Below are 11,789 nucleotides of genomic sequence, written 5' to 3'. Positions count from 1 at the left end.
TTCCACCCCAGTAAGACTTTAGGATAACCTAGTGGTCAGCACACCCTGCTAGGAGATGGATGGGGTCTGCCCTGCTGAGCTAAACCTGTTTCTCTGGCTTTGGCCCTGGAGGCTGACACAGGCAGCGTTGGCTCAGTCACCAATATTGTGCCTCGTACAATATTGTCTCTTTGGTGCAATAGCAGACCCCCGCACCCCCCCGAGCATCTTACCCCGACTGAAGCAGTCTAATTTTATTCAGTGGAGCAGCACGATAGTGGCAGCAGCAGAGACGGCTGCTCTCGGCAGGCTCTGCCACCTGGATCTTGCCTCTGTGAGCAGGCAGGAGACGTACAGTACTTCCTCCAAATCACACCCCTTTACGGTAACTCTTTTTGGGAAGCTGAGGATTGAACTCAATCAGATCACTAGTCACTTTTGAAAATCTCGGTCAGAACTGCATGCAGGTAGTCTTCATGTTGTTCACTGTTTCCCATACTGTGGTACGAGAAGACAACGCTGACGCTGCAATAGCTGAATAAAAGACACCCATTTTCTGCCAGTGCTACTCTCATAATGAATATTATTCGTGCTCAGCAATGGTTTGCTCTACCAGTTACCTCCCCCCTCCCCAAACCTTTGGGAGTGCCTGGGTGGTCAGGGCGTACTCACAGGAAGTGCAGGTGGTGAATATCTGCATATATTAGAATATATTTATGCCTTAATTAAAAACCCCTTACACTGGAAAGTCACTGATTTACCTGTTAACATCTCCACATTGCACTGCAGTTTTTCTTGCTTTTTAACCATTGCCTGATATTTTTGCTGTAACAAAATATATGCTACCTGCAGATGGAAACAAACATTTTTGCTAGAGAAGAGAATTATGCTACAGATGCCTGCAGGAGACACGACACCAGAATTCCTCTGAATGTTGACGTGCGGTGGGATACAACTGCTTGATTTCGGAATCTTTTGCAAGACAGCAGAAGTTCCCTATGCTTCAAGTAATAAATATCTTACACTCACAGTTATGGTTGGGGAGGGCAGTTTATATTGTTTCATGATGAACCACTCCAAAATGAGATTGCTGTGTTGTAATATAGCCCTTGGAAGGGGTTTCCTGACAAAATTATTTTATGTTCTTCTGCATTTTTTTTTCAAATATGATACTTTTGCCTCATGACTGTCTCCTGAACTATCAATCGCATGATTCATTAACATGACCTATACAATCTTATTTGCTATATAAATAATCAATACATCTAGCACTGCCAACTGAAGCACACATGATTACGTTTTAAAAAGTAGAGTATTAAGTTATTTGTTGGTTGCATTGGAACAAATGGAGGATAAATAATGCCATTAAACAACAAACAAATTAAGGCCTTATTTTTCCTTAGTTGCTTTTGGAATCTGCATTACTACATACTTTCCATTATTTGCAAATTACACCAGACTGATTGAATAAATGCTTTAAAATGGGTCCTGAACATTGGTTTAGAAGCACAGAGGAAGTGGTTTCTTAGACAACTGCTACCCGCATATTGATTTGATAACAGGGAGGTGGAGGGGCGAAGATGATTATGTTGATGTACGGAGCTGTTGATTGTTTAATTGAAGGTAAAATTTTTAGCTTCACTAGTCAATTACCTGATCTCATTAAGTTCTTAAAAATCACTAAAATACCATTCTGGCTGAAGCAGCTGCACTTTGCTACTATAAAGCATTAGGAAAATCATTTGCTAATGGTGATTTACAAGTGTAAACATGTGATATTTTTAGTATCCGAATAAGCTTTCTCCATGTGAGAGATCTTGAATGACTACCATGCACCAGGTATGTAAAGACAAAGAAGGATATGAAATGTGTTTTTATTTTTGCTTAAATGAACTGTAAACTTCTAAATATTTTAAGGCTTTGTTTGAATATTCAAACCTTAGTAACAGAGTAGAAGATGGAAGAGGAAAATCACAATTTCTTGACATTAAGGCTGTTTCAAGTATAAATGTAAAAAGTTGTTCAGTTCCTGGCACAAAACAGAGGTTGTTTTAAGAATAAATGTAAACTAAGCATTTGGCATCCCTGTGGAGGACGAAGCCCCACGCTGTGAAGACGCTATAGACGCCATAATGGTGCCTATAATGGTAACGGTGCCCTGGAGACTCTGGAGCAGCAAGGAGGACTCGTCCTGTGCCTGGCCTCCTTACTTCGGAAGCTGCTGATAGAGGGCTTTGCGTAGCACCTCCCAGATTCTATATGCCACAGTGCGCGTGGTACTGACATAAGCACTGCTAGTAATGTGTGGTATTTTATATATTTCCAAACATCACATGAACACATTCTTCCAGGTTAACACATTTTCATTTCACAGGATGACTGTCCCAGAAAAGGTAGGTGATCAGTCAACAGTTATACAGTAATATGAGAACCCCTTTCCAAAACCTACGTGGCAAGAGTTCTGCTTTCTTGCATACTTTTGTTTGTTTTGTTTTTAGACCAGTTCATAGAAAGACATCTGGTTTCCTTGCAGAAGAAGGAGTCTGGGATGAATTTCTTCATTCTTGCAAGCAATGTGACTTCAGTCACAAGAACTTGATGAACTCTCAAAAGGATCTAGACATGTTTTCCTCTCAGTGCAAAGATGTAACAAGAGGTTATGAATCAAGTTCCAGAATGAGAGATAAAGGAAGAATTGCTCCCCCCCCAAAAAAAAAGAAATACTTTAGAACAAATTCAGTAACACCAGGGCTTCCCAGGTTTTGGGCTTATTCCCGTTGATGGCTGTTTCTGGTTCTGTGCCAATCCATGTACCACTTACAGTCTCTTTGGAGTCAAAGATGACTGTCAAAATATGAAGAAGGAACAAAAGCACATAGCACTGATGAAGAAAGGTGCCAGTTCCCCAACCTTAGAGCACCTGCCTCCAAACTTCTCAGGAAATATAATTATTATCTTTCAATAGTTATCTATTATAACTTCAAGTTCTTATACATCAGTAGCTCCCAAACTGCCTGTATGCCTGTTACTTAGGTTTTTAGGTACCTCAATTGAAGTGCAAAGTGCAAGGCAAATGAAACTGCTAGTGTTGCATTTTGAGGTTATGTAAATTGGCAACCGGATTCTGCACAAGGCATTGATATAAATTATGAGATCAACCCCAAATTCTAGGGCTTTCACCGGGAGTCTTCCTTAATGTGACAGTAGGTGCCAGAAGGTATTTTATGTTGTAACACAAACAGTGGCATGAAAAAGACAAAAACCACTTTTCAATAAGACAACATTAATTTAGGTCTTTCAAACTGCAAAACTACTCAGGGTCTGGTTGGGGGTTTTTTTTGTTGTTTTTTTTTAGACTGGCTATTGCCTTTTTAGGGTGTGGGGTGGGGGATATCTTGGTCTTGCACCAGTCTATATTGACTGTGGAATTGGGCAGAAAGAGTAGAAGCTGTGTAGAGCTACTCTGTGACTCACTCGTACTGGTCAAGGCAGACAAATCTGTTATGCCAGCGTTATTGTGATCAACCTGTCTGTCCAAAATGGTACTGAAACCATTCTCGGGTTTAAATAGCACAAACCCATTTTTGGAAGGGGTAGAGCCAGTATAACTTGGTTTACCATTGCAGTTTCTGGAATGATAGCAAATTCGGCTGTGATTTGTTTACAGGAACAATTAAACCATTTTAAACGCAGATTCAAAGGCATTTCTTGGTGATAGCTGCTATCAGCAGTGGGTTACCTTCCTACTTGGTAAGTGGGCCAGGAGAGCTGACCTGGTGGAAATGAGAGCCTGGGAGCTCTCCTCTGAGCAGAGCTCTGTACGATAGGAAGTCCTGCAGAGAGAAGCTCTGGGAATAGCCAGCTCAGGAAAGTGCCCAGGGCCAAGTATTTGCAGAACTGTTCTGAACTATCGTTCTGCTTAAGGTCTTTGTGGTTTTGAGATAAGAAACTAAGGAAACTGAATAAAAGCAACTACCCACGAAAAGAGTGAGTTGTATAAGAATATCACTTCTGTTTGCAATCTTCCCCCCCTTACAGACCCATGCGCTGGAGGAGGCTGCCTTGCTGCTGTTAGTAAACAACTTTTGAGGTGCTTGACTGGCACTGAAGTTCATGCAGCTTCTTAAATGCCAAATATCTCCTAACCTGCACCCTGAAGGACACGTGCTGATACATGGCTATACATTTACAAGAATCCTTTGCAGAATAGAATGGTGGAGAAGAATCAGGGTGTAATTTTCTTAAATATAATAAGTATTTAATTCTGCAGCCCATCTTTTAAAGCTCTCCTTAGTTTTGTGTTTGTTGGGGTTTTTTTCCTTCTATGTTTATTTTCAGTGATTTTTTACTTTATTTTCAGAGTATAAAGAACTATTTCTCTGGTAGCATGAGCTAGACCAAATCCCGCAGGTTGCACTTAATATTGATTTATGTGGCAGACTTAGCTAGGAGTGTCAGCCTAGAGAGACCTTTTTCTAATCAATAAATCAACATATTTCCTAAAATCAAGGTGGTGGGTGATTACTTATTTTGTGTCTTTCATTCCTTTTTCATTTAAGTTGAGCTCATGCCGTCTTACACAGCACTGGATTGCATTTAAGCTTTCTAAAACATGTTCTCTAGAAAAGGAGCAATTACAGTGCAGTGTATTTTGAAACTACAAAAGTCTGAAGTCATAGTATTTGACAATAAAATACATTTCTCAAACTTCTGCCTTCCAAGAATCAGCTAAAGCATAATGCTGGGAATATAATGCATAATGAATGAAGATATTTCAGTGATTCATGAGGATTTGTCTCATTCTATTTCTAGATATGAGTAGGTAATTAACTAGCCTATAAATATATATACATTTAAAAGCAGAATTTCCTCATGCCCATTGAGATCAGTAATATATGATACAAAAACACTGAAGTGTTTTATTTTATCTCAGCAGCAATCTTTTCTCTAATTAGGTATATCTTATTCCCAAGATGATAAACTTTCTGACAAACCTTTTCATATGATCACTCACAAATATTAAGGCTTTTAATAGTCATATCGTTCAATGCTTATATTGCCTAGCCAACATTTACTGTGAATCTATTAATGTCCTGCTTTTAATTCCTAATGATACTAAAATTAAATTAGCTATGTGCTCTCTTACAACGTCTGTCTCCAGATCTAGAAGACTGTTTATACAAGCAATCAGGGAAGTTAGCTGTTCACTGGCAGGGCAAGTGTCTGCAAATAGTCTGCAATAACATATTAGCCACTGCAAATGGAGGAATATGAATTAAGCATATAGATTTTGCACTTGTTTCCCTTGTGCCTCCCCCCTTTCCTTGACATGTTTGCTAATACATTTGTATGTTAGAAATGGCTCTGAATGTTGAGCATTAATTAGATGTGGGAACTGGAGCATAAAATAACATCTACTTTTTATCCTTTTTAATCAAGAGGAAATGCTCTAATGTTGGATTTAGATTTAATGCAAAACTAAATATTTGACTCACTACATATTATGTCAGTAGATTAGCTGGTATTTATCACAGTTTTCAAAACTAGGGCTTTAATGCCTCATTTGACATGATTTTGTCAGTCCCTGGCAGAAAGCTGATAAACCGTCCATTTATGCCATTACAGCTGCCTCTTGTAGCACTGTGCTGCTATGGAGAGAGGGTCAGTTGTCATTTCCTTAAAACCTTTGGTTTTGGTCATTGTATACCAGGTTGATCTTTAAAGTTCATTTGGCTGTATTACAGTAGATAAGTTCCAGACTATGAATCAGGTTTTGATGGTACAAAAATAGCTTAAATTGACCCAGTGTCCAAAAGTTATCTAAATACTGCACTCTCTGTCAGGGTAGCTGAAGCTGGAGTTAAAACTACCACCGGACTTCCATTTCTTCCCTTATTTTCAGTTTCTTCTCCATAGGGATTTTTTTTTTCTTTGCTTGTGGTTTTTTTTTTTTTTTGGTGAACACGTAGCAAGAAAAAAGGTTCTCCACACAAAGTGGCAAAACTGAAATAGACCAAATTATATGGCCTCTGCTGACCAGATAAGATGATTCTAGAGGATCCTCTAGCTCTAAAACCCTCTCCAGGCATGTGCTATTACCCAGGCGGGGTTGTAGGAATGGGCAACACATTACCCTGCACCCCAGCTCTTACAGACAACATGGATATGGCAGTGCCAAGTACCCTGGGCTCAGAAGATCTGTGTTGGGAATGTCATTAGTCCTAATGACTTCTATTGTATTACTTGCCATTTCCACTGGGAAGAGCTGATATACTCACAGGCCCAACTATAGATATGGTTGAGATGATGAAAGCCACCTACACTGTCTGAGATGATGGAAGTCCACGTACAAAATGGCTCCAACCATTCCTCCGGAACAGGGCAGATTCTCAAGTTATACAAGTGCTGCACTACACTCGTCTTGTAAAGTCCAAATTACATCAAGTCTTGTTATAAACGTAGCAAAACTATTTACCATTAATTTCTAGTTCACCTCCTTCTTTCTTCTTGGTTTTAGAAGTGGATACTGTATCATCACTGACCCACTGACAGGGCTGCAGCACTGCTGGGATAGCTGTGACAGCCCGAGGAGTTAAAAAAGAGCTGGGGATTGCCCTTTCTCCTGTGATAGCCTTCGCTTCATCGTGCTCTGCTTACAGAATGAGAGCTTTACTAGTTTTATCAAAATTGGTAAAACAGTAGTAAAAAGACAAGTGCAATCCCAGCAAGAAGCGCCACTCTGACATGCAGTGCTCAGTCCCTCACCAGTGCCGGCAGGTGAATGGCTTCCTGCAGGACTGGCTGAAGCTCTGTTGGATAATCAGTGAGTTAGTTGCACAACAGACTCCATGTTCAGTGTAGTAACTCCATTAGAAATATGAAATGTGTGTCTATTTAGGAAGTCGGGCACATTTTTCCAATTATCTAAATGAAATGAATTGCAGAATTTCAAGTCAAACCTGAACTTTGCCCTGTCTCCAGACATGCAAGGACAATCAAGCCACTGACTTGGAAAGAGCACAACTCATCCTGCCCATTCTCTTTCCTTTTCTTTTGGTTGATCCCATTGAAGCCAGTATCAGCATCTGCATGAGTAAAACAAGCATTTACCTTTGGTGACTGGCTTTTGGTAGGGAAAGTATGTGGAAAATCAGCTGCTCAGGAGATTGAAAACAATGCTTTTTATTTTACAGGCACAAATAAATAAATATTTCCCCCACGAAAACAGAAAGAAAAATAGTTCCAGCACTGACAGCTTATATTCTATGGAGATGTCCAAAAGCTGAAGAAACAATCTGTTTTAAGAACTTCAGTTGCCACTTATCTCTGTTCCTGGCCAGTCCTGTCCTTGCTGACAGTGTTCAGCCACCACCAGCCTGAGTGCACAATAATCCTTTGCTGCGACCAGTGGCGATTTCAGCGACAGGGCTTTAATTTCTCCCTCTGCTTTGTGGAGAGCAGAAGATGTGGAAATAAAACAATTTCCCCAGTAAGACCCACTAGAAGGTGGGAGGAGAGTCATACGTATTTGTGCCTTCTTGCAGTCCACCCACTCCTTCCTTCCCTGGGCCCACCCTTCCGCCCTCCGCGCTGTCCCCAGGGGCCCAGAGGCTCTGCCCTAGCTGGATGCAGTGGCAGCACTGGGGGGGTTGGCAGAGAGCCCTTCCTCCCTGCAGGGCCTGGGAGAAGGGGAAAAGGTGCTTGGGGTGAGCAGTCCTGCAGTGCTCGTCCAGCGAGGAAAACGAGTCGTCTGTGCATCTAAAAGCGATAAAAAGAGCTTCCCTCCTACCTACGCCAACTTGCGTGGTATGTCTTTGACAAGGCTAGGTAGCTGCGTTGTTCCTGTGGCCCAGGTCTACCAGTTGGAGCTACCAATTCTCTAATATAACTCATTTTGCTGGGTCACTATCAAGGCAAAATTACCTGGGTGGTGGGTTGAGGTTAGCACTTGTGCTATCATAGAGATTAACATTCTCATGGGAACCTGCAGAGGTGGCATCAGCTTCTGGGACCACTGGTACAGCACCTTTTGTTTGCTGATCTGAGCTCTTCTGTGCTCAGCAGTGCCAGTCAGCAGAGGCCTCCAAGCTTGTGGGATCAGCACTTTATTCACATGAAAGACCTGACGCCTTTGATTCAGTACTTCTGTCTTTCCAGGATGATGACACCAAAGTAAAGGTCTCTGTGATCTCACTGTCTCAGCAGCTTTCGTGTGTGAGGTTGGTACACAGAGAGTCGCCCCTCTGGCATCTATTTACTCAGCGGAAAGGGAGCAGAGAGGCACAAACTTGCCCAGGGTCGCACAACAGAGGTGTCACCAACTCTTCATAGTGCAGTTTATTGCACCAGGTTTTAGAGTTAATTTTCAGCCTCGGTTCTTGCTGTTGTGTGATAATCTGAGCTTTCACTAAAGAAAAAGTCCAAAGATCCTGTAACGGTGAAATTGTCAAAGAAAAATTAGAAAATGTGCAGCTAAAGGACTAAAAGAATCTGAATGCAAATGAGAACCTATGTGATGTGTAGGACAAACATGCTTTTCTCAATTTTCTGACTTTTCTGGAATAGGGGAACTCATAGTTTTAATGCTGTTAACGGAGATTATGAACGCTGTGCTTTGAAGTCCTCTAACTTGCTGAAGATGCTCCTCTTCACATGCATGGTTCTCAGGGTTGCCCTGGCCACAGCTTTAAGGGGACAATGGTGTGGGTGGAGGCACCTAAAAAACCCCAAAACCAAGGGCAGGAAGAACTCTCCTAACTCATCAAATTTAGGCTTTTGTTCTCACAGGCATCACATTCTCCTTATATAGATCACTGGAAGGGGTAAAAAGAACTGTACTAAAGTTACACAGCTTCTTTTTCTACTCCTTGTCCCCTTTCATTTGCCACACAACCCCTGCTGCTGGTGGCATACTTACTAGGTGATGGGCCAGCATGTTGGTTGGCCAGTGTATTATTTACGTGACTGCCATTTAGATGTGGCAAGTGCAGCACCAAAACTCAAACCTCTATGTAGTCACCTAATAGAGCAAAACAGAAGTTGAAATACCCTGACTAGGATGAGATCTTCAAAAGTATTTGGTGTTGACCTAACCACATCCACTGAATCTCAGAATAAAATCCTTCCCTGCCTCTGTGGTGGACAAAGCCATCCTGGCCTGCTCCTATAGATGTGACTGTCAGCAATGTCTCATCCCTGTTATAACACAGCTCAGTCTTCCAGTCAGAAAATCAGAGACATTCGTAGATGAAGACTTAGATTAAGGTTGTAAATTTAGATTAAGGTTATAATCTCAGGCATACTCTGAAAGAGTAAAGAAGCAGCCACTAGGCTGGTTTACAGATTTCAATTTAAAAACCACTCAGATTTGTTCAAACTTTAAAGCCAATCTGTTTAAAGCAGCACAGTTATTTTTACTTTGCTTTTCTAATTAAACACCGAGAGACACTGCTCCCCACATGCCTTGATCTTATAAATGCTTACTGTTTACCCGGGCAGCTGGAAGGACTGGACACAGATACGATTATATCCTTGTCCTCTTAGGCTGAAATAAAACACATTGGTTTTGTTACATGGTGAGATCTAGTATGGTCCTCTGATATGGCATTAAGTACCTCAAAACACTGTAGATTGAAATCTGCAGGTCTAGTTTCCGCTGTATTTAATTTTTTAAATCTCAGATGCTACTAATTCAGACCTAGAATTAGGGTGAATAACTATGCAAGGTGTGCAGAGTGATGGGAATTACAATCTTTGTACTTGAAATTTGCCATGTCTGATATAAGATGCCGAAGACTTCTCTTAACCTTGCCAGCCAGAGCAGAAATAACTGTTCTACTAAAGTGAATAAAATAAGCTGAATTTGAAATACTACATATATATACTAAAATTCTGGGAAAGCAATGGACATGCTTTGTTTCTATTCAATCTCAGACTCAATTAATCCTGTTCAGATGTGTTGGATAATTATGTTAAACACTGGCTTGGAAAGGGAAAATGGTGTGGTTTTTAACCCATTATGTGACATCAGAACTGCCAATTTTGCATTGTTTTAAAATTAGAGAGGTGTAATGATAGCACTTTGCGATAATATGTGCAAGGTCACAACCACGTACCCTAGCAAATAAAATTGCTAAATATACAGTGCAGGTGAAGTACGAGCATCTAATAATCTCTTCATGTTCCAGCATAGAGAAAGGAAAAGCTAAGCTTAATAAAGTTACAAACCCCATGATTTCTTAGAAATCATGGTCTGAATTCTGCCTCAGGAAATGACAAGCCTACTACTCACCTACCATGAATGAAAATAAGAAACACCTGGTGTCTCTTTGTTCTTACTTAATTTACTTCCTCTGGCCTAGTTTGCTTCCTTGCCTTCCTTCTGGAGGTGTGGGAGGAGCAGTAGTTGGGTCCTTCTTGTCCTTTAGCATTGCTGATGAAATAAATAGGTAAGTGTATAGAGTTGTAAGAGGCTGTTTCAACTTGCTCTGTTTTTTATTCATTGTTTTGTTCTTGCTCTCTTCCTTAATTATCCAGCACAGTAGGTAACTGCTGGAGGATATTTGCTTACGTGGACTTTTGTTCTGACCCAATATGGCCATTTTATGTTCTCAAGTTATTACTGCCTTACAAGAGTATAAAGTCTAATCACTTGGGGAAACTTAACTGTTTTGTATTTTTTATCATCTTGCTGTCACAGATATATTCCTCAGGAGTTTCTCTTCTTTTTATGCTTAAGTCAAACAAAAACATGTAGATTCTCTATAATTTTGGGGGCAGGAAAATCAAAGCCCTGTGTCTTCAGACCTGTGACTGAATGTGTTTCGGCCGATGACACATTAGCTTCTTCTCCTGAAAAATCTGTTCAAGGTTATGAAATAAAAAGGGGAAAGTTCTGTCCACTGCTCATCATAGTTTTTTGTAAAATAATTCAACATCAAATTTAGAATGAGTAACACTTCCTGTTATGATACAACTGGCTTAAGAAAAATGGAGCTAGCACGTATCTGTTTGTCCTTTCTGTCTGGAAAAAAACCCACCTGATTTGGCTGCTTTTCTTTTTTCAAAGAGAGCATTCACACATCCTAGTGGTATTCTTTATGGTCATTTAAAAGTCACTATAATTGTGTAAAACTATATATCCTCTAGGCAACAAGAACAAAAGCTTCTATACGTGCTAAATATTGTTTCATTCAGGAAGTTATTCTTATGTGTATGTTTCCACAACTATTATCAGTAGAATTGAAGGGTAGCAGCAATATCCACAAGTTGTCTGATTTCCTTCCCACACTATCAAAGATTGAAACAACAAAGATGAAAATGTTGGGGGAAATGCCTGTAACTATGACATAAATTGCTTTCCAGAAAAGATGTAAGGAAGTTGCTTTTAATATGTTGTTTACGGTATGGAGAAGGCACTCCTGCCTGAAAGAGTTTGGTTGTGTTGGATCTTCTAAGCGTTTCCCAAGTCTGGCCTCAGGATGTTCTTCAGTGGGTTATGTTCTGCTCCTGGTCATGGTAGTTGAAGCACAAAGCTCCTCCATTGTTTCTAGGATGTTTATTCTGAATTTGTGCTAATGCATCCGAAATCAAGCTGTAGCAAATATCTGTAAAAATTCCAGTTCAACCAACTCCAGAAAGTTCAGATGATAAAATCACATAGGAAATTATTACTCTTACAGTGTTTATTTTATGTTTTATAAGGTTCCCTGATTAATACAGATTTTTTTTTTTATTATTGTGACTTCCCTCAGGACGTTTGCATAGTGTATATATATGCAGCGGGAAGCTTAAAGAAAGAGAGCAGCTGC

The sequence above is a fragment of the Ciconia boyciana genome, chromosome 8 (assembly GCF_034638445.1).
Source record: "Ciconia boyciana chromosome 8, ASM3463844v1, whole genome shotgun sequence".
NCBI lineage: Eukaryota > Metazoa > Chordata > Aves > Ciconiiformes > Ciconiidae > Ciconia > Ciconia boyciana.
The sequence above is the reverse complement of the archived record's forward strand: the minus strand, read 5'-3'. Positions refer to the sequence as shown.